General features: G+C 41.6%; 1 long non-coding RNA gene and 1 pseudogene across 1 annotated transcript; one reads left to right on the top strand and one right to left on the bottom strand.

The window, feature by feature from the left end:
* The first annotated feature begins 2,123 nt into the window (after nucleotides 1-2,123).
* Nucleotides 2,124-8,025, top strand: LOC120876253 (annotated as a pseudogene).
* A 3,246-nt stretch (nucleotides 8,026-11,271) lies between these two features.
* Nucleotides 11,272-13,867, bottom strand: LOC120876252. The gene is made up of 2 exons (XR_005724129.1): nucleotides 12,357-13,867; nucleotides 11,272-12,229 (listed from the first exon to the last, which is right to left on the bottom strand). It is a non-coding gene; the product is annotated as an uncharacterized LOC120876252 (long non-coding RNA).
* Nucleotides 13,868-22,666: the final 8,799 nt, after the last annotated feature.

Genomic DNA, 22,666 nt, shown 5'->3' with positions numbered 1-22,666 from the left:
AAAAGGCCAACTTATTCAGTTGTCATGCACACACATACACACAATAAAACTGTCAAATGGGAAAAGTGCCAAGTGTCCATTAGTCAATATATTCATTTCTCAGTTTTAAAAAGATCTATTTAAAAACCAAACCATTATCAGAAGTTTACTTTTTGACTACAGTATCCTGTCTATTGCCTTATGTGTCTCCCAGTTTAGCCTGTGAGCTGCTAGAGATTAGGAGCTGTGTCTCTCAGGGCCCAGCACAGTGCCTGGTACACGGTAGACATTGACATTTTTTTTTTACATATGAGCAAGTGAATAATAATGATTTGTGTGAAATCTCTCTGCAAATTGTAAGGCACTATCTAAACAGAACAGTGACTATGAATAAGGACTTACAATCATTAAGCTACAATAGACTAATGTGCCCATCTTCACAGTAGGAGCAATGAAGTGTGAAAGCAAACACTGGAAAGCAAGTGAAGATGTACATATATAAAAGCAAAATTAATGTAATAATGCCAATTAATGTTTTTAGATAACATTTAAGAGATATGAAGTACAGTACATTAAGTTTTAAAAGGTCTTTTTTCTTGGCTGAGCTGGGTCTTTGTTGCGGTATGCAGGCTCCCTAGTTGTGGGTTGCAGGCTTCAGAGTACAGGGCTCAGGAGTTGCAGTGAGAGAGCTTGTCTAGTTGCAACACTCCAGCTCTTAAGCTGTGGTGCATGGGCTTTATCCGTGGCATGTGGGATCCTAGTTTCCCCTCCAGGGATCGAACCCATGCTCTCTGCACTGGAAGGTGAATTCTTAACCACAGGACCCCCAGGGAAGTCCCTAAAAGCAATTTAATGACAAAAATATAAAAATGATCCAACCCTGACTATTCATTAGAAGGACTGGTGCTGAGGCTCCAAAACTCTGGCCACCTGATGCAAAGAGCTGAATCACTGGAAAAGACCCTGATGCTGGGAAAGATTGAAGGCAGGAGGAGAAGGGGATGACAGAAGACAAGACAGTTGGATGGCATCACCGACTCAGTAGACATGAATTTGAGCAAATTCCAAGAGACAGTGAAGGACGGAAGAGCCTGGCATGCTGCCATTGATAGGGTTGCAAAGAGTCGGACATGACTTAGTGACTGAACAACAATAATAAATAAGAATGAACTGATGTTAAGAGAGAGAAGGGAAACCCTAAAACTAGAACTTCAAACCTCCACATCATGGGTCTTCCAAGTCAGAAAACTTGTTCTGTACCTAATAGGAAACTGGGCAATGTCCTCAAAGGAGATTGTTCAAAATTTTGTTTGCATTTCTTTTACATTGAAAGCTATGAATAAGGAAAAACAAAAATGTGGGTCAGTCAACGGGTGACAAATTTTAAGAGAATATTGTCAGGATCAACTTACCTTAGGAAAAGATAGAGGTCAGACTGACTGTGTTTAAAGTGAGATGTTGAGCATCGTTGGGTTAAAATGTACATTGAGTCAGAGATAATCAGTAGTGGTTAGCTCCTGATCCGGCCAAAAGAATATTTTAAATTATTAAATGTATTAGGCAAGACAAAGAAGATAAATAAAAAGTTACTGAAGTCCCTAAGCTTCTAAGTCATAGGGAAAAAAATAAATCAATGACAAATAAGCCTCTAATTTTTCTGTAACAGCCTTCAGGGAGAATGAGTAATGTTCATAGTTTGGGAATGAGAAGGAGGTGCCCTGGTCATAAACTTGGCAGAGCCACCACATGGTTGAGTCATTGTTCAGGAGACACCATTCATTATCAGCCATCGGCCACATCCATCCGCTTAGTGGAAGACTGTAGACCACAAGCAGGAGAGCTGGTGGACAAAGGACAGTGCCGCTTCCTTCTCTATTTATAATATCCTAGTTTCTTTTTATTTTAAGTGCAAGGCTGCTCTTTTTCTTTTAATCTGTATATCTGGAAGATATTGAGATAGGTCAGGAAAGATTTAGATAAGCTAATCTTAAATCCCTTAGCAAAAAATATCCCTTTCTTTCCGTTAGAAGGAGCAGTCTTCTTATTTCTTGTGCACAGTTTCTCTCTCAAAGATCCAGCAGCAAAGGAGACACAGACATAAAGAACAGACTTTTGGAGCCTGATCCGGGCGCGTTGCGAGAGCCATGGCGGCCTCTGGGGCGGCGGCGGATCCCACGGCTCTTGCCTCGGGCGCCCCGGCCGTCCCGGCGGCCGCGAGGGGAGCCGCCGCCGCCGCCCACGCTTCCGGCCCGTGGGGTTCCCCCGGGCGGCTGAGAGGCAGCCGGCCGCGACCCACGGCGGCGAGGCAGCAGCCCGCGGGGTCGGTGCCGCCCGCCCGGGAGCTCATCCAGCCGTCGGTGGCGAGCCGTCCGGGCAGAGCCAGAGCGGACCAACACCCGGTGCACGGTGCGCGGCTGCGGCAAGATCCTGCCCAACAGCCCTGCGCTCTACATGCATCCGGTCAAGAGCCACCGCCAGCAGCTCACATGTAACAACCATCACCCACCTTCGGATCATCCCCTCACTGATTACTAAGGCAGACATTACATCTCTTAAGCACAAAGGAAGCGGCCAATCTGACGAGGGCTCTCTTAACGTTGTTGGCCTGAACCATTCTCGCAAGCCCTTTTTAACATTTTATATTGTTGTTTTTTGTGGAACTCCTATCAGGAGCTATATTTCTCCAAACCTTGTGAAGCATCCGTTAAGCAAAAGATACCATTTATCAATACTTCTCAGGACTGGTTTGATAGTATACAATTGTTGTTCAGTCGCTTTGTCATCTCTGACTTTTTGCAACCCCATGAACTGCCGCACTCCAGGCTTCACTGTCCTTCGATATCTCCTTGAGTTTGCTCAAACTCATGTCCATTGAGTCAGTGATGCCATTCAACCATCTCATCCTATGTCACCCCCTTCTCCTTTAGCCCTCAATCTTTCCCAGCATCAAGGTCTTTTCCAGTTAGTTGGCTTTTCGCATCAGATGGCTGAAGTACTGGAACTTCAGCTTCAGCACCAGCCCTTCCAATGAATATTCAGGAATGATTTCCTTTTGGATTGATTGGTTTGATCTCCTTGGGCGCAAGGGAATCTTAAGAGTCTTCTCCAACACCTCAGTTCAAAAGCATCAATTCTTCAGTGCTCAGCCTTCTTTATGGACCAACTCTCACATCCATACATGACTGCTGGAAAAACTAGTCAGTAGCTTTGACTAGATGGACCTTTGTCAGCAAAGTTATGTCTCTGCTTTTCAATATACTATCTAGGTTTGTCCTAGTTATTCTTCCAAGGAGCAAATGTCTTTTAATTTTGTGGCTGCTGTCACCATCTGCAGTGATTCTGGAGCCCAAGAAAATGAAATCTGACACTGTTTCCATTGTTTCCCATCTATTTGCCATGAAGTGATGGGACTGGATGCCACGGTCTTCATTTTTTGAATGTTGAGTTTTAAGCCAGCTTTTTCACTCCCCTCTTTCACCCTCATCAAGAGACTAAGTTCCTCTTAACTTTCTGCCACTAGAGTGGTATCATCTGCATATCTTGGGTTGTTGATATTTCTCCCAGGAATCTTAATTCCAACTTGTCATTCATCCAGCCCAACATTTCTCGTGATGTAGTCTGCATGATGGCACAGTAAATCCAACAATAAGAAAAGATTTGAAAACTGTACCGAAATTCTACTGTTGTCCAATTGAAGGATGCCCTGGAGGCCCTGACAGACCATTTTCTCAATTTTCTCTTGCAAAACAGCACTGTATGAAAGTGCATGCTGAAAAGAAGCATACATGTAGTAAGTGAAGCAATTCATATGGCACCAAGTGGGACTTGAAAAGACATGCAGAGGATTGTGCCAAGACCTTCCTGCGCACATGTGGCTGTCCCTGTGCCAGCTGCCGAACTGGCCATGAGATCCCTGCAGAACACAGGGATCCACCTAGTAAGAAAAGGAAAATGGAAAACTGCCTGCGCAGCTGGAAGCTGTCCGGTAAGACAGTTGAATCACTGAGCAACCAACCAATTCCACAACCAGACATTCCAGAACTAGAAACTTTAGAAATAAAGCTGGTGGCTTCCTCGGAAGACTCTTGCAGCTCTAATGCCAAACAACAGACTCTTCCAGCAGCTCCAAGGTACCCTCAGAAGTTGCTTTTACCAAAGCCCAAAGTGGCTTTGGTTCAACTCCCCATCATGCAGTTTTCTCCTGTGCCTGTCTTTATGCCTACAGCCGACACTTCGGCCCAGCCTGTGGTGTTGGTTGTCGACCCTCAGGGCTCTGCCCCTGGTGCCGTACACTTACTGCCCTTGTCCATTGGAACCCTGACCCTCAGCCTAGATTTGGAGGCTCTTTCAAAAGTTGTAAATCCTGTTGCTGTTGAGCCGATTAGCATAGGCGTTCAAGTGAACTTGGGTAAAAGTCCGTTTAGCCCATTACTGCAGAAGGAAGTGGCAACCCAATCCAGTATTCTTGCCTGGGGAATCCCGTGGACAGGGGAGCCTGGTGGGCTGCTGTCCATGGGGTCGCACAGAGTCGGACACAACTGGAGCGATGCATGCATGCATAGCCCATTACAAGAACTTGGGAACACATGTCAGAAGAACAGCATTTCTTTGATCAATGTACAGACAGACCTGTCCTACACCACACCACAATTCATACTGTCTGCACAGTGGGCCAGCCCTGACTCCTCTGTGTTGTCCTGTTCACAAACTGATTTGACATTTGGTTCCCAGGTTTCCCTTCCCATTAGTGTTCAAAGTCAGACTTTTTTGCCCAGTTCTAAGGTAACCTCCCCTTGCCCACCTTGAGAATAAATCTCTTTCCTTTGCATCTTCCAGTTTAACTAATACGTGCCTATCTAAAATGTATGCCGACACAGGCGTTTCTTTTTCTGCTTTACAGGTGTAGACTTGACTCTGTTTCGTTCCAGTAAGCCACAGTGTGTAGATATTATCACCAATATTTTAATGAAAAATTTAAACCTTAGAATGCTGAAAGTGTATTATGCCTGTTTGGCAGTGCGTGTTGGAATACGGACATTTACTATAGCTTGAAAAGAGCATAATTGAATTAACAAATTACAGGCTGGCTAAGTTAAGATTTTTGGGCAAAATGTTAAGCCTTGAGGAGGTGAAGACTTTGGAAGAGTCAGAGTCAGGGGGCTTTGTCTGGAACTGCTGACTTGACCCACATGAGATCAGCCTCCCTGAAGATTCCAAAAGACGCAGCCTTAGAGGAGCAACTGATGCTCATGCTTTTGGTGCCGTGTCAGTTATTAAGAAGTTCTTACCCCAGGGAGCCAGAAGGAAGTGCACTAAAACCCAGGTCTTTGCAGCCCCATGGACTATACAGTCCATGGAATTCTCTAGGCCAGAATACTGGAGTGGGTAGCAGTTACTTTCTCCAGGGGATCTTCCCAAGCCAGGGATTGAACCCAGGTCCCCCTCATTACAGGCAAATTCTTTACCAGCTGAGTCACCAGGGAAGCCCAAGAATACTGGAGTGGGTAGCCTACCCCTTCTCCAGGGGATCTTCCCAACTCAGAAACTGAACCGGGGTCTCCTGAATTGCAGGCAGATTCTTTACCAGCTGAGCTGCCAGGGAAGCCCAGGTCTTTATTAGCTAACATTAGCGTTGACTTTGGGAGCAGCACTGCCTTTCTAAACACAGGCTTCTCCCTCTATCAAGGCTGATCGTATTTTAGTTGATTACATCCAGGTTGAATTGTTACTGGCTCAAGAGAAAAAAAAAAGAAATCTTTCTCAGTCTAACTGCTAAACTTGTTATCTGAAGGATCTTTGCAAAGCTTTTATCTGATGTGAATAACTGCCACGGTTCTTTTTCTTTTTTTTTTTCCCTCGGCTGGTATCCTGCCTCTGCAGAGTTCAGTTTTTGCTACTGGAAGGCTTTGTAGCACGAGAATTCAGTGATATGAATACTTGATTATCATGGAGTATTTGGGAACAGTCTTGGGGGAAAAGGTTGTATGTCAGATGTGGTATGTATTTGGCTGTTTGTTATCAGCCTGGGATAAGCCGAGCCCTGCAGAGGTTACTACACACCATCAGCTTCTGAATAGAAGAGGACCTTGCTTCTTGCAGAAATACTTAAATAACAAAAGCTTCAAAGATAGGGAGGGAAAAAACAAGTTAATTCAGTCCTAAATTACTGCTCAAATGGTTTTATCTCTGAGGTTTGAATAGAGATTAGCTTAAATGACGCTGAACTTCACTTTCCCTTGTGCATATCTTGTGGGCATCATTGTGAAGAGACCTTTCTTTTAGTTTTGTTAGTAATCACATGAATGTTAGTTGTTGTTTGTTTCCTTTTCCTGAAGCAAATCTCTCTATCTCTGGGCCAGGTTGGCAAAAGAATACCCGGTTTAGGTTACAGAACAGTATAAACCTAGTGCTTTGCTTATGTGCTAAAAACAGCCTATCCTACAGGGTGTTACAAATAAAATAAGATCGCAGATATAAGTGTTCTTAACAAGGAAGTATTTTATATATATGGCTTTTATTAGAACAGCCATGGTTTAGTGATGGGCATTATGTTTCTGGCTACTGTTATTACTAATCACATTTGTAAATCCCTCACATTTTTGAAACTATTGAAAAATTCTGTGCTGAAAGGATTAATTCAGGATGTAGTCAACTGTCTCTAAGGTGAAACTGAAGAATAAGGTGGCAGTAAGATTAAGATCAGAGAAGGCAATGGCACCCCACTCCCGTACTCCTGCCTGGAAAATCCCATGGATGGAGGAACCTGGAAGGCTGCAGTCCATGGGGTCGCTGAGGGTCAGACACGACTGAGCAACTTCACTTTCACTTTTCACTTTCATGCACTGGAGAAGGAAATGGCAACCCACTCCAGTGTTCTTGCCTGGAGAATCCCAGGGACAGGGGAGCCTGGTGGGCTGCCGTCTATGGGGTCACACAGAGTAGGACACAACTGAAGTGACTTAGCAGCAGCAGCAGCAAGGTAACCTCATCTATCGCTACTCAGACTGTTGCATTTATAGATGCCAGTTTCCAGCCAGGTGGGATCTCCTGAGAAACTCAGAGCAGCGGAATGCAAAGTCCAGCAGATGACTGAGTACAGGTGGACCACGCTGTAATGTGTGGAGACATTTTTGAGAGTGTCCATTCATCATATGGTGTGTCTACAGACAATATTATAAGCAGTAGCTTAGTAGCAGAGACTGTAACTCATGAATTGTTACCTCAGAACCACCCTAAAACTTTAACTCAAGATATTGAGAAATCCGCACCAAATTTCAGTGCATGGAACAGTATGCTTTCGTCAGAAAACATGACGGATAATCAAACCCAAACCATGGATTTATTAAGTGATCTAGAAAACATCTTGTCAAGTAACCTACCTGGTCAGACACTGGACATCATAGTGTTTTGTCTGACACAAATACTGGACCTGACCCCCAGCTCTCATCTGGCCCAACCCAGAATCCTGCAGTTGATTTCGATACTGAAGAGTTCTTTTCAGCCTCGAATACACAGACGCAAACCGAGGAGAGTGAGCTTAGCACCATGACCACTGAGCCAGCCTTGGAATCACTGGACATACAAACCCAAACTGATTTCTTCCTTGCAGACCCTTCTGCCTAGGCCTACAGCTGTAGGGGAAATTCTAGCTTCTTAGGCCTTGAAATGTTTGACACGCAGTCACAGACAGACCCGAACTTCTTTTTAGACAGTAGAAGTTCTGCCACTGGGAAGTATCTTGAAACACTACAGCTTTTCCATGAGTACTAATTCATCTGACACAAAGACCCAGACTGACAGAATCTCCACTGTAAAAAACTTGCCTGCCCTGGAAAGCAAAGTTCAGCTGAACAGTGCCAAAACACAGACAATGAATCCTGGCTTCAAAACTTTGGGGAGCTTATTCTTCACCAGCAATGAAACTCAGACAGCAATGGATGACTCTCCTCTGGCTGATCTGGCCTGGAACACGATGGAATCTCAATTCAGCTCTGTTGAAACCCAGACGTGTGCAGAACTACACCCAGTCTCCAACATCTGAAAGCGGAGTCCACATGGGGGCTGCTGCTGCTGCTGCTGCTAAGTCGTGTCAGTCGTGTCCAACTCTGTGCGACCCCATAGACGGCAGCCCACCAGGCTCCCCCGTCCCTGGGATTCTCCAGGCAAGAACCCTGGAGTGGGTTGCCATTTCCTTCCCCAGTGTATGAAAGTGAAAAGTGAAAGTGAAGTCGCTCAGTTGTGTCCAGCTCTTAGAGACCCCATGGACTGTAACCTACCAGGCTCTTCCATCCATGGGATTTCCCAGGCAAAAGTACTGGAGTGGGGTGCCATTGCCTTCTCCCCACATGGGGGGTGGATTCACAAATACTGGACCTGACACCCAGCTCCCATCTGGCCCAACACAGAATCTGGATTTAGAAGAGGAAGAACGGGGACAACAATACTAACTCTACTGCATGTAGTCAATGATACAGTCACTTCTATTCTTTGAGGTTCTTTGCCTTTTTGTACTTGTAAACACGATATTTGTGTAAAAATTTGTGAGTGTATTATAAAGTGTAAGATGTTGATCTGGAAAAAAAAAAAAAAGAACAGACTTTTGGACTCTGTGGGAGAAGGTGAGGGTGGGATGATTTGAGAGAATAGCATTGAAACATGTATATTACCATATGTGAAATAGATGACCAGTGCAAGTTCGATGCATGAAGCAAGGTACCCAAAGCAGGTGCTCTGGGACAACCCAGAGGGATGAGGTGGGGAGGGAGGTGGGAGAGGTTTCAGAATGGGGCCATCATGTACCTGTGGCTGATTCATGCTGAAGTATGGCAAAAACCTTAACAATATTGTAAAGTAATTATTATCCAACTAACATAAATAAATTTTTTAAAAGATCACCATTCTCCACAACACCACCAACCTCCTCCACAAAAAAAATCAGGGTTTTCCCTGTGGTCCAGTGGTTAAGAATCCACCTGTCAATGCAGGGGAATTGGTCTGAGCCCTTGTCTAGGAAGGTCCCACATGCCACAAAGCAACTGAAGCACCTAGAGCACGTGCTCCACAACAAGAGAAGCCACTGCAAGAAGAAGCTGGTGCACTGCGACATCCCAGTGCAGCCAATAATGAATAAATAATTCTAAAAAGAAAAAGAAAAATAATCATACCTATAGGTGGGGCTTTTTGTTTTGTTGTGCGTGATTTAGAGTTAGAAGAGGAAACATGGAAATACCTTACTATGGCAGCACTTTTTAAAAACCACAATTCCTCATCTTCTAGAGACTCATAGAACAGCAGACAAAAGGAGTAAGGGAGAGATGCAACTTCAACAGAGCGGAAGTATACTAAGTGAGAAGTTGCTGGAAACTGAGAAAAGAGGCTGCCATATCAATCTGCCCTCTAAATACAGATGTTAAAGGAAGATTCCACTACCATGCCATTGGACAGAAATCAGAACAAAAGGAAGTCCTCACTCACACTGGTTGGTTTGGTTTAGTTGCTAAGCCATGTCCAACTCTTGCAACCCCATGGACTATAGCCCACCAGGCTCTTTTGTCCGTGGGATTCTCCAGGCAAGAATACTGGAGTGGGCTGCCATTTCCTTCTCCAGTTTTAGGATTATCTCCCTTCTTTTGTTGACTCTGAATCTAAATAGATACCACTATGTTCAAAGTTGGGAACAGAGAAAAAAAGTCCGCATGGAAAGTGTTAAAAAAAAACAAAACAGCACAATAAAACATGAGAAAGGAAAAAAGTACTCCAGAGATTCAGAAACTTTCCATACATGTGAATAACTTTGCTGGAGCCAGAAAAAAAATTCCAGGAAATTATCGGGCATCTTAAGTGGAACTGAAGGACCTGAATGTATGGGAGAGGGGAAATAGAAGAAATAAGGTAAAATTTCAATAACTGTTGAGCCTGGGTGATGGGTACTTATATAAATTTTCAAGTTTTTATAGCAAAAATTTTTTTAAACTAAAGATCTATTAAAGATAATGTTGGGGTGGCCTAAAGTTTCATTTAGGTTTTTGATATCTTAGAGAAAAACTGAATGAACATTTGGGCCATCCCAATAAATTAACTCTGAAAATTTGCAATATATTACAATACATACAGCCACAAAAAATAATTTCACTTTATGAGTGATATAAGTAAGAAAATTTTTTCTTATTTTTAAATCCCATTTATAATAGTAAGAAGGAATATAGTGGAAATAATATAACTTAGATAATAAAAGCTACTCAGAGAAAATTTATAAAACTTATTAAAAGAAATAAAGGAATCCTGAAACAGAGAAATACTCATGGACAAGAAGAGTAACTGTAGTGAAGATGGCATTGCTTTTTAAATTAATTTACAGATTTAACACAACACCTAAAGCAGTATCACATTAATGAGTATAGGTAAAAATTTCTTATTCATATACTTCTTCTCATAACATTTCTTTTAAGCTCTTGGATTTTATGCATTAATTATACTTATGTTCTATATCTTATGAGGTTTTGACATCTTTAGGGGCTTTGCTGGCTGGGGAAGGGACTGCCCTTTAGGCTGGCTAATTCCTGAGACAGGAAACAGTATGTTGGTTGGTGAGCCCAGCTTTCCTATACAAACCAACCAATTCAAACTCTGCACCACCAACCACCCCCTTTAGCTAGCAGTCACACACATGGCCAGTATTTCCCCTGCCCTAAATCATCCCAAGATCAGATATCAGACAACAGGGACGGCCCTGTCCCCCAGAGTTCGCTGGAATTACTCAGATATCCAATCTGTTTGCCTTTTTCTGCCTTGCTTTTTCCACAGAAAACATAACAAAGACTATGACCTGTGCTTTTCCTCCTCTTCTCTCTTCCTTCAGGCTTCCCTGGTGGCTCAGACGGTAAAGAATCTGCCTGCAATGCAAACGACTTGGGTTCATATCCCTGGATCGAGGAAGATCCCCTGAGAAGGGAATGGCTGGCTACCCTCACCAGTATTCTTGCCTGGAGAATTCCATGGACAGAGAGGAGCCTAGCAGGTTACAGTCCATGGGGTCACAAAGAGTCAGACACGACTGAGCAAAGAACACTTTTCTCTTCCTTCAGACTGACTCTGGTGCACCCCTTGTGGCCATGCATGGTATGACATGCCTTTCATTTCTAAGACAGCTTTTTTCACAATGGCATTGACCTGGAGTTTTCACTCGGTCATTTTTATAAATTAACTGCTGGGCACAATTTATCTTACTTTTCTGCATTATTTATTCATCACGTCTAGCTTTTTTTTTAATTTCTAGGTTTTGGGTTTTTTTTGGTCAGAAGCAGCTGCCACTGCAAAAAATATTTATTTACAATGTCACAGTATTGTTGAGCATCTGTGGATCATTGAGTAGCTGCACAATGCATGAGTTCTGCTTAAAAACTTCTTGCACACAGGCAAGCACTGCTCATTTGCTGATAAAAGAAAAGAGAGAGAAGCTACAGAAGCCAGCTTGTTCATTCATTCCACAGCTTTTCTCTGACTACTTAGCATATGCTGGGCAGTGTGCTGAGTGAGGAATGGGAATGCAAAAGTATCTGACATGTGATCCCAGCCCTAAAAGTGTCAAAATCCAGCTGGGTAAGTGAAACACGAACAGAAAATTCCTAAATTCTCATAAAATGTAAATTTAACTTAGAGACAGCTCTTTTGCTTTCACATCCTTTTTAAGGTTCTCCCAGAGAGCTCTTTCACAGACATAATGCTGATACTAAAGTCCAACTTATAAAAGTGCTTACTTATTTTTGCAGAAGAGGGAAAACTGATTAGTAGGTATTTTCTGGGAGTAAAACAAAAAAAAAAAACTATGCAAGATTGAGTCAAATCTCAAGACTTGCAGAGATTGTTCTGTTTTGCTACTCTTGAAAGAAAGATATGACTCTACTGCATTTCACTTGGCTTCTAAGAATAGTTGCATTTTTTCTATTTTTAATTTTTATTTATTTATGGCTGTGCTAGGTCTTCATTGCTGCACATGACTTTCTCTAACTGGGAAGAGCTGCAGCTACTCTTCATTGCAGTGCGCTGGTTTCTCACTTCAGTGGCCTCTTCTGTTGTGGACCATGGGTCCTAGAGTGTACAGGCTCAGTAGTTGTGGCCACGGACTTGGTTGTCCCGCAGTATGTGGGATCTTCCTGGACCGAGGATCGAAACTTCAAGGTGGTTCTCCAACCACTGGATCACCAGGGAAGTCCGCATTTTTTTTTTTTTTCTTTTAAACTAGGAAGCATGGCTGGAAAAGCAGAGGGAAAATATAAAACATACACATTTTTGTCAGGAAAGCTTTAGACTATATGCCAATAACAAAATTTACCCATCAAGGATATATATAAGTACAATTAAATTCGTATAGAATCAACCTTAACTTTAGAGCTGGGCTAACTTCTAGCTCTGGGAGATGGTGAAGGACTGGGCAGCCTGGCATGCTGCAGTCCATGGGGTAGCAAAGAGTCGGACATGGCTGAGCAACTGAACAACAACAACTTATATATTTATTTATTTTTGGCCACAAAGCATGTCAGATCTTGTTCCCTGAGCACGGATGGAACCCACACACCCTGCAGTGGAAGCAAAAAATCCTAACCACTGGACCACCAAGGAAATCCCTAGGCATCTTTTAATGGGCTGGTCTGGGAACTTTGCTCTTAATGCTTTTTCACACCATAACTTTAAAATGCTGTGTGGGAAAACTAAATGCTGTGGGAATCCCATTCTCTATTCTTTCTCCTCAGACTTACCTTGTGAACATATTCTTTTTACAGTCTGTATCATGCACTTTAACTTATGTATCTGTCCTCCCACCAGACTATGAGCTCCTGGGGTGGCAGGATCTCTCTTTTTTTCTGTGAACTTACTTGTCGAACAGAATCTGACAGAAATGACTCTAGCCCCTCTTTCTCACAAGATCCTCATCAAGCTGATTGGTTTACTTCACCTTTTCTGCTTTTCTGCCTGCTACTATGAACTTCACCAGGTGTTATTAACCTTTCTCTTCTTTGGTAATCACATAAGTGCTATGGTATTTAATCATGGTTTTATTATTAAGTAAAGGTGTTGCTGTTTTCATATATTTAAAACTATTTGTCTCTCTTTAACTGTTGCTCGTTTTTCTGTAGAGTTGTTTGTATTTCTCACCAATTTTTTTTAAATTTATTTATTTGGCTGTGCCAGGACTTAGTCATTGCATGCATGATATTCCATCTTCATTGAAGCATGTGGTATCTTTAGTTGCAGCTAAAGATGTGGGATCAAGTTCGATCAACAAAGATCAAACCCAGGCCCCCTGCACTGGGAGCATAGAGTCTCAGCTACTGGACCACCAGGGAGGTATCATCACTGATTTACTTTCTAAAACACCAGTTATTAATCTGTATTTATTATTTAGTTCATTAAAAGGACAATTTTCTAGTCCTGTAGAACTGTGTTCAATTCTTGGCTCTAGGTAATTATTATCATCCCTAAAATGAGAAGACAAATAATACCTCCTGTCTCATAGAGACACTCACAGAAATGTTATGAGTATTAAACGAGGAAATTCGTAGTGTACCTGGTATATAATTATAGGTACAATTTTTTAATGTTTACTATCATCTTTATTAGAAATAAAAACAATAACACAGTAATGAATGTCTATATTGGTATATCATTTTTAAATGCCCTAAGTATTTTAACATCTTTTAAAATCTCTGTGGCAATCCTGTAAAGTAGGTAAGACTTTGCTGAAACAATGCCTCATTTGTGCTTTCTAGACTAGAAGAGTGAAGAGAGTTGCAGGTAAGGCTTTGAAGTCAGAGAGAAAATAGTCCAAGTAGGCTAGGTCTAGGAGCTCATTCAAATCATACCTTGTAAGTAATGAGAAAGCTCAATGCATAAGGCTGAACCTGCCCAAACTGCACATGGATAACCTTGTCCATCTGCTGGTCATCCACATTCAGGATTTTTTTCCCCCTCTGGCTACTGTAACCCGATTGTCCCCAGATCCTAGCCTCACACCATCTCACCACTTCTTTTCTCATCTGTCCCTCTGGTCTCTCCTCTTTCCCAAGTCTCTTCTGGATTAGTCCTAGAAACTTCAAATTCTCCTTATTTTATTTTGTGGAACAATTTTTGATTCCCCTCAATCTTTGCTCCCAAACTTGGGCTCACATCTATATTTCCCAATCATGACATGCTCAGCAGAACAAAAGGGATTTTCAGGTAACCAATGTTTTTAGAAGACTTTCTTTGTCTGTTGACCCCATTCTCTCACTTGTGGTTATACAACGCTTTTTTTTTTTCCTCCATTACACCATCACTTAAAATGTCAAACAGTACCAACTTCCCTGGTGGTCCAGTGGTTAAGAATCTGCCTGCCAATGCAGGGGACATGGGTTCAATCCCTGGTCCAGGAAGATCCCACATGCCATGGGGCAACCAAGCCCATGCGCCACAGCTACTGAGCCTGTGCACCTAGAGCTGGTGCTCTGCAACAAGAGAAGTCACCACGATGAGAAGCCTGCAGCAAAGAGTAGCCTCTGCTTGCTGCAACTAGAGCAAGCTCTCATGCAGCAGTGAATACCCAGTGCAGCAAAAAATAAACAATTAATTTTTAAAAAATTTTACACAATACCAACATATTTGTCTCCACGTCTATCCCCAGTGCTCAAATGAATAAGTGAATACACTTTCTGGAGAGTAAAGATGAAGGAGGCGCCAGATACCAACACTCTTTAGCCTAAAAACAAAAGATTAAGATCATCAGCTTACGTTCACACACTATTGAAACTACTATCTAGTTTCATCAAAGAATGAAGAGTAGGAAAAGGCCAAACCCCAGTAGGAAGATAGAGACATACTACCTATGCTTTGTTGTTCTATTTTGTTAAGCTATTGTTCTAACTTGAATATATATTCATTGCCAAAATAATAAACATTACAAAAATATACAATTAGTCACTGTCAATAGAATGCATATATTGCTGTTGTTCAGTCGCTAAATTGTGTTTGACTCTTTGCAATCGCATGGACTGCAGCATGCCAGCTTCTCTGTCCTTAACTATATCCCAGAGTTTGCTCAAATTTATGTCTGTTGAGTCAGTGATGCTATTTAGCCATCTTGACACCACCCTATGGCAGAAAGTGAAGAAGAACTAAAGACTCTCTTGATGAAGGTGAAAGAGGAGAGTGAAAAAGTTGGCTTAAAGCTCAACATTCAGAAAACTAAATAAGATCATGGCAACTGGTCCTGTCACTTCATGGCAGATAGATGGGGAAACAGTGGTAACAGTGGCTGAATTTATTTTTTTGGGCTCCAAAATCACTGCATATGGTGATTGCAGTCATGAAATTAAAAGATGCTTACTCCTTGGAAGGAAAGTTATGACCAACCTAGACAGCATATTAAAAAGCAGAGACATTACTTTGTCAGCAAGGGTCCATCTAGTCAAGGCTATGGTCATGTATGGATGTGAGAGTGAAAGAAAGCTGAGTGCCGAAGAACTGATGCTTTTGAACTGTGGTATTGGAGAAGACTCTTGCAAGTCCCTTTGACTGCAAGGAGATCCAACCAGTCCATCCTAAAGAAAATCAGTCCTGAATATTCATTGGAAGGACTGATGCTGAAGCTGAAGCTCCAATACTTTGGCCACCTGATGCGAAGAGCTGACTCATTTGAAAAGACCCTGATGCTGGAAAAGATTGAGGGCAGGAGGAGAAGGGGATGACAGAGGATGAGATGGTTGGATGGCATCACCAACTCAATGGACATGGGTTTGGGTGGACTCCGGGAGTTGGTGATGGACAGGGAGGCCTGGCATGCTGCGGTTCATGGGGTTTCAAAAAGTCAGACACGACTGAGCGACTGAACTGAGCTGATGCTCTGTCATCCTCTCCTCATTTTGCCTTCAACCTTTCCCAGCGTCGGGAGCTATTCAAAATTTGGAATAGACCAAATAGACAAATACGTATATATACACAAATTTCCAAATAAAAACTATGAGCTATGCCATGTAGGGCCAGAAAAGACTGATGAGTCAGGGTGGAGAGTTTTGACAAAATGTGGTCCACTGGAGAAGGGAATGGCAAACCACTTCAGCATTCTTGCCTTGAAAACCCCATGAACAGAAAAGTCAAAAGGATATGACACTGAAAGATGAACCCCCCCAGGTCTGTAGGTGTCCAATATGCTACTGAAAAGAGCAGAGAAATAGCTCCAGAAGGAATGAAAAAGCTGATCAGAAACAATGCCCAGTTGTGGATGTTTCTGGTGGTGAAAGCAAAGTCCAATGCTGTAAAGAACAATATTTCATAGGAACCTAGAATGTTTGGTCCATGAATCAAGGTAATTGGAAGTGCCATTAAACAGAGATGGCAAGGGTGAACATCAACTTTTTAGGAATCAGTAAACTGAAACAGATGGGAATGGGCAAATTTAACTCAGATGACCATTATATCTACTACTGTGGGCAAGAATCCCTTAGAAGAAATGGAGTAGCTATCACAGTCAACAAAAGAGTCCAAAATGCAGTACTTGGGTGCAGTCTCAAAAACAACAGAATGATCTCAGTTCACTTCCAATGCAAAACATTCAATATCACAGTAATCTAAGTCTATGCCCCAACCGCTGATGCCACAGAAGATGGTGAAAGGTTCTATGAAGACCTGCAAGGCCTTCCAGAACTAACACACAAAAAAGATGTTCTTTTCGTCAGAGGGGACTGGAATGAAAAAGTAAGAAGTCAAGAGATAACCTGGAGTAACAGGCAAGTTTGACCTTAGAGTACAAAATGAAGCAAGGCAGAGTTTTGCCAAGAGAATGCACTGGTCAGAGCAAACACTCTCTTCTAACAGCACAAGAGACAACTCTACACATGGATATCACCAGCTGATCAATATTGAAATCAGACTGATTATATTCTTTTCAGCCAAAGATGGAGAAGTCCTACACAGTCAGAAAAAACAAGACCAAGCTTACTGTGGCTCATATTATCAGCTCCTTATTGCAAAATTCAGGCAAAAATCTAAGAAAGTAGGGAAAACCACCAGGCCATTCAGGTATGACCTAAAGCAAATCCCTTATGACTGTACAGTGGAAGTGACAAATAGATTCAAGGGATTAGATCTGATAGACAGAGCACCTGAAGAACTACAGATGGAGGTTCATAACACTGTTTAAGAGGCAGTGATCAAAACCATCCCCAAGAAGAGGAAATGAAAAAAGGCAAAATGGCTGTCTAAGGAGGCCTTACAAATAGCTGAGAAAAGAAGAGAAGCAAAAGACAAAGGAGGAAAGGGAAGATATACCCATCGGAATGCAGACTTTCAGAGAAAAGCAAGAAGAGATAAGAAAGCCTTCCTCAGTGATCCATGCAAAGAAATAGAGGAAAGCAAGCAGAATGAGAAATACTAGAGATCTATTCAGGAAAATGAGAGCTATCAAGGGAATATTTCATGCAAGGATGGACACATAAAGGACAGAGACGGTATAGACCTAACAGAAGCAGACGATATTAACAAGAGGTGGCAAGAATACACAGAAGAACTGTACAAAAAAGACCTTAATGACCTGGATAATCACAATGCTGTGATCACTCACTGAGAGCCAGACATCCTGGAATGTGAAGCCAAGTGGGCCTTAGGAAGCATTATGACAAACAAAGCTAATGGAGGTGATGGAATTCCAGTTGAGCTATTTCAAATCCTAAAAGATGATGTTGTTAAAGTGCTGCACACATTATGCCAGCAAATTTTGAAAAACTCAGCCGTGGCCACAGGACTGGAAAAGGTCAGTATTCATTCCAATCCCAAAGAAAAGCAATGCTGAAGAATGTTCAAATTACTGCACAATTGCCCTCATTTCACATGCTAGCAATGTAACGCTCAAAATCCTTCAAGCTAGGCTTCAACAGTCTGTGAACTGAGAATTTCCCACTGTACAAGCTGGATTTAGAGAAGGCAGAGAAACCAGAGATCAAATTGCCAACATCTGCTGGATCATAGGAAAAGCAAGAGGATTCCAGAAAAACATCTCCTTCTGCTTCATTGACTATGCTAAAGCCTTTGACTGTGTGGATCACAACAAACTGTGGGAAATTCTGAGATGGGAATACCAGACCATCTTACCTGCCTCCTAAGAAACCTGTATGAAAGTCAAGAAGCAAAAGTTAGAACAAGATATGGAACAATGAACTGGTTTCAAATTGGGAAAGGAGTACGTCCAGGCTGTATACTGTCACCCTGCTTATTTAACCTCTATGCAGAGTACATCATGTGAAATGCTGGGCTGGATGAAGCTCAAGTCTGACTCAAGATTGCCAGGAGAAATATCAACAACCTCAGATATGCAGATGATACCACCCTAATGGCAGAAAGTGAAGAGGAACTAAAGAGCCTCTTGATGAGGGTGAAAGAGGAGTGAAAAAGCTGGCTTAAAACTCAACATTCAAAAAATGAAGATCTGTTCCCATCCCTTCAAGGCAAACAGATGGGGAAAAAGTGGAAACAGTGACAGACTTTATTTTGGGGGACTCCAAAATCACTGTGGATAGTGACTGCAGTCATGAAATTAAAAGAGGCTTGCTCTTTGAAAGAAAAGCTATAACAAACCTAGACAGCATACTAAAAAGCAGAGACATCATTTTGCCAACAAAAGTCCATATAGCCAAAGCTATGGTTTTTCCAGGAGTCATGTACTGTGAGAATTGGATCATAAAGAAGGCTGAGTGCCAAAGAATTGATGCTTTCCAATTGTGGTGCTTGAGAAGATTCTTTAGAGTCCCTTGGACAGCAAGGAGATCAAACCAATCAATCCTTAAAGAAATCAACCCTGAACATTCGTTGGAAGGACTGATGCCGAAGCTCAAGTTCCATTACTCTGGCTGCCTGGTGCAAAAGGCTGACTCAGCAGAAAAGACTGATGCTGGGAGAGATTGAAGCAAAAGAAGAGGGTGGCAAAAGATGAGATGGTTAGATAGCATCACTGACTCAGTGGACATGCTGCTGCTGCTAAGTCGCTTCAGTCGTGTCCGACTCTGTGTGACCCCATAGACGGCAGCCCACCAGGCTCCGCTGTCCCTGGGATTCTCCAGGCAAGAACATTGGAGTGGGTTGCCATTTCCTTCTCCAATGCATGAAAGTGAAAAGTGAAAGAAGTTGCTCAGTCGTGTCCGACTCTTCGCAACCCCATGGACTGCAGCCTACCAGGCTCCTCCATCCATGGGATTTTCCAGGCAGGAGTACTGGAGTGGGCTGCCATTGCCTACTCTGCAATGGACATGAATTTGAGCAAACTCCAGGAGACAGTGGAGGACAGAGTTGGGGTTGCAAAGAATCAGACACGACTTAGCAACAGAACAACAATTCTTTCAGGTAAATAGTACATCATCCTTGGATACCTGGACAATTTCTAAGACAGAGAATATAAAACACTGGTCACCAATCAAAAATACTTTAAAGTATTTTTATACATTATAAATTGACCATCAATTAAAGTGTTTAGTAGAATGTTCCTATGTCCTTGTAACATGAGTGTTTACTGATATACATCAGTTCTTAAGTCACCTGCCTTTTATGGTCACTTAAATCACCTGTCTTTAAGAGCACAAAAATTTATTGCTATGATTAAAGGTTATAACTAGATGGATAATCAAGACTAAACTAGATATTGTGCTGTACTCAGTCAGTTCAGCCATGTCTCTTTGCAACCTATGGATTGTAGTCCACCAGGCTCCTCTGTCCATGGGATTCTCTGAGCAAGAATACTGGAGTGGGTTGCCATGCCCTCCTCCAGAGGAACTTCCCATCCCAGGAATAGAACCCATATCTCTGGCATCTCCTGCACTGTAGCCAGTTTATTTACCCACTGAGCCACCTGGGAAGCCCATTAGCACACCAAGGCCCCCTAGACCTTGTTTCTATTAGTTCATGGTAACAGAATGTGGAGAAGCAAGCCTACAGATCTGTCTCCTGACTACCTTCATAAGGCATGTAACTGGTCTGTTATCCACTGCACACAGGCCTCCTGAATGCATGGTTCCTCCAGCCCTGCAGAGCCCCTTAAACTGCTGCTATAAGCGACATATGCAGTAAGCAAGGGCCCCGGTATAAAGACAAAGGCTGATTGAATAGTATCAGAGCAGCATGTCACATACTCCCATCAAGCACAGGATATGAAGTAAGTGTAGAACAGAACCAGAAGAAATCATGTCCTAGAGAGGGCTGGTAGACACTGCGAGTATGCTGTGCAGGAGTGTCCTGTGCACCAGCAGGAAGCCAAAAGATGCACTCCATACCATGTTTCTACCAAGAATAGGGCAAACGGGGTCTGACAGGAAAACAGTCTATCCCTAAATAAAAACAGCATGGTTCATGGACTCTGAATGCACAGTTATGGCATAAAAGAATTTTAATTCTCTGTTTTCGTAAAGCAAAAATCGCAAGTCTTCATGAGTGAATTTCACATTAACTGGCACTTTATTTAAAACCTAAACATTGTCAGTTTGGGAAGAAACTCACTGTGATATATAGCACTCCCCATTTAAATTCTAGGGTTTCTTCTTTTGATACTTGGCAACATTTTTTATCCAAGAAACAGAATAGATACATATAGATATTTAAAAACATGAACCATTAGAGAATAAAATAGGAAATCAAGAAAGATTTAAGTTTTGACGGCCCTTGCTTTTTGTTCTTTAAAGACTGTTGTTTAAAGACTGTAGCAGAATAAAAGGATCACTGGCTCCCAGTCTCCTAGAGATAACAAGTGATGAAAAAACAAACAAACCCATATCCCCAAACAAGGTCAGGTAACCTCAGTTCCCTGACCTGCCCCATGGTAAAAAACAGAAATACTTTTAGTAGCAGCTCAGAACTCATCTTTATCTCCTACCTGCCCCCTCAGTGGAAGTTTAAAGTCATGACTTTTTCAGACATCCATATTTCTGTATACAGAATATAAAATTGTATTAGATGACAACTGATTTTTTTTTAATTCAGGTAGAGAAAGAAGCATTAACTTTTAACTAAAACCTTCAATATTTTTTGATTGCTGTTCAACTTGCTACCATTTAGCAAAAAGCAAAATTTTCAATGTTTCCTCAAATCTTATTGCTTTACGACTGTAGCATACCCTCCATTAAAAAGATGAAGCAGATATATATACATATATATATATATACACACACACACACACACACACACTAGATATAGTAGGTGCAATAAAAATATACATAAATTTGAAAAAACTGAAATTTGTCTATTTTTCAAGGGAATTCTTACAGTTCATGAAGGTAGAAAATTTAACAAAATAATATTTGCATAACATACTAGAACTAAAATTTAAAGCTAAAGGCTAAAGCTTTAAATATATCATATATTTGTATATATGTAATCATAATATATGAAGATATATGAAGATTAGTAAGCAAAAAGGCCTTATATATCATTTTTACAGGGAAAATTAGTAGTAGAAAATAAGATTTATCTTTAAATATAGTATTTGTGCCTTTATTATTCTCTTGAATTAGTCTTTGCAAAAGTTCTTCACTTCTAAGTTTCCTGTGGTATATATTGTCACTCTAAAGCAAAATGTTTTCTTGTTATTTTGGTATCTTTGACTTAAGCTTTATTTTTAATAACCAATATTCTCTGATAGGCTTTTTCATTTCCTAAGCTCAAAAGGCTTAAATTCAGAATAACAGAATTGTTAAGAGGTCTTTTATATCTAAACTTTCTTTGGAGTGTCTTGGATGACTATAATGTTATTTTCTTACCTCATGAAAGGAGAGATACTAAAAATAATTAGGTATGTTTTGTATTCTTTGTAGTTCGATTAGCTAAAACACTCTATGAGCTGAAACTTTAAAATATCCCAGAGCTGTACTGTGGGATACAGATGTTCAACAGGCCTTGTCTTTCTTTACTAAACTATCTTACCTAACCTCTAACTTCAGACATTCCTATGTTAAACCATTCTTGTCGACGTGCTTTATGTGATGCTTACTCAAAATTAGGAACTACATAAGCTCATTGCCTTCTATAGTTTCATTGTCTGCTTCTTTTATAACTAAGTACTGTTCCAATTAAAATCTAACTGCCTTTCTTCCCCTTGCTGATAAAGAGTAATTTCAGTATTGTTCAACAGCTATTGCAAGCTCACATTGTAAAAGGTATTCAACATTCTTAGGTGTGTCATAGCAAAGTAATACCTAAAATTTAGTCTGTCATATTGACAAAAAACGCCAAGAGTACAAAATCTCTTTTCTCACAAATCAAAAACTTAGTGACCTATCCCTCCACTGAATGAGTTAGTGTCACTCAGGCATGTTTGACTCTTTGTGACCCCAAGGACTGTAGCCCACCAGGCTCCTCTGTCCATGAAATTCTCCAGGTAAGAATACTGGAGTGGGTTGCCATGCCCTTCTCCAGGGAATCTCAACCCAGGAATTGAACCTGGGTCTCCCACATTGCAGGCAGCCTACCGTCTGAGCCACCAGGGAAGCCCTTCCACTACCATATCTAATTTTCCTTCAAAATTTAATGACACTGCTTCTCATTTTTCATAATGAAAAAGTTGAGCATAGCCTCCCTCCCTCTTTTCACATCCCAGTATAATTCTTACTGATTCTAAGTTCTAAATATGTCTTGAATTTCTTTTCACCCTACTATGGCCTTCAGAATTCATTATATTTTCTGG

Source organism: Oryx dammah, unplaced genomic scaffold, assembly GCF_014754425.2.
Source record: "Oryx dammah isolate SB20612 unplaced genomic scaffold, SCBI_Odam_1.1 HiC_scaffold_17, whole genome shotgun sequence".
NCBI lineage: Eukaryota > Metazoa > Chordata > Mammalia > Artiodactyla > Bovidae > Oryx > Oryx dammah.
The sequence above is the reverse complement of the archived record's forward strand: the minus strand, read 5'-3'. Positions and strand labels throughout refer to the sequence as shown.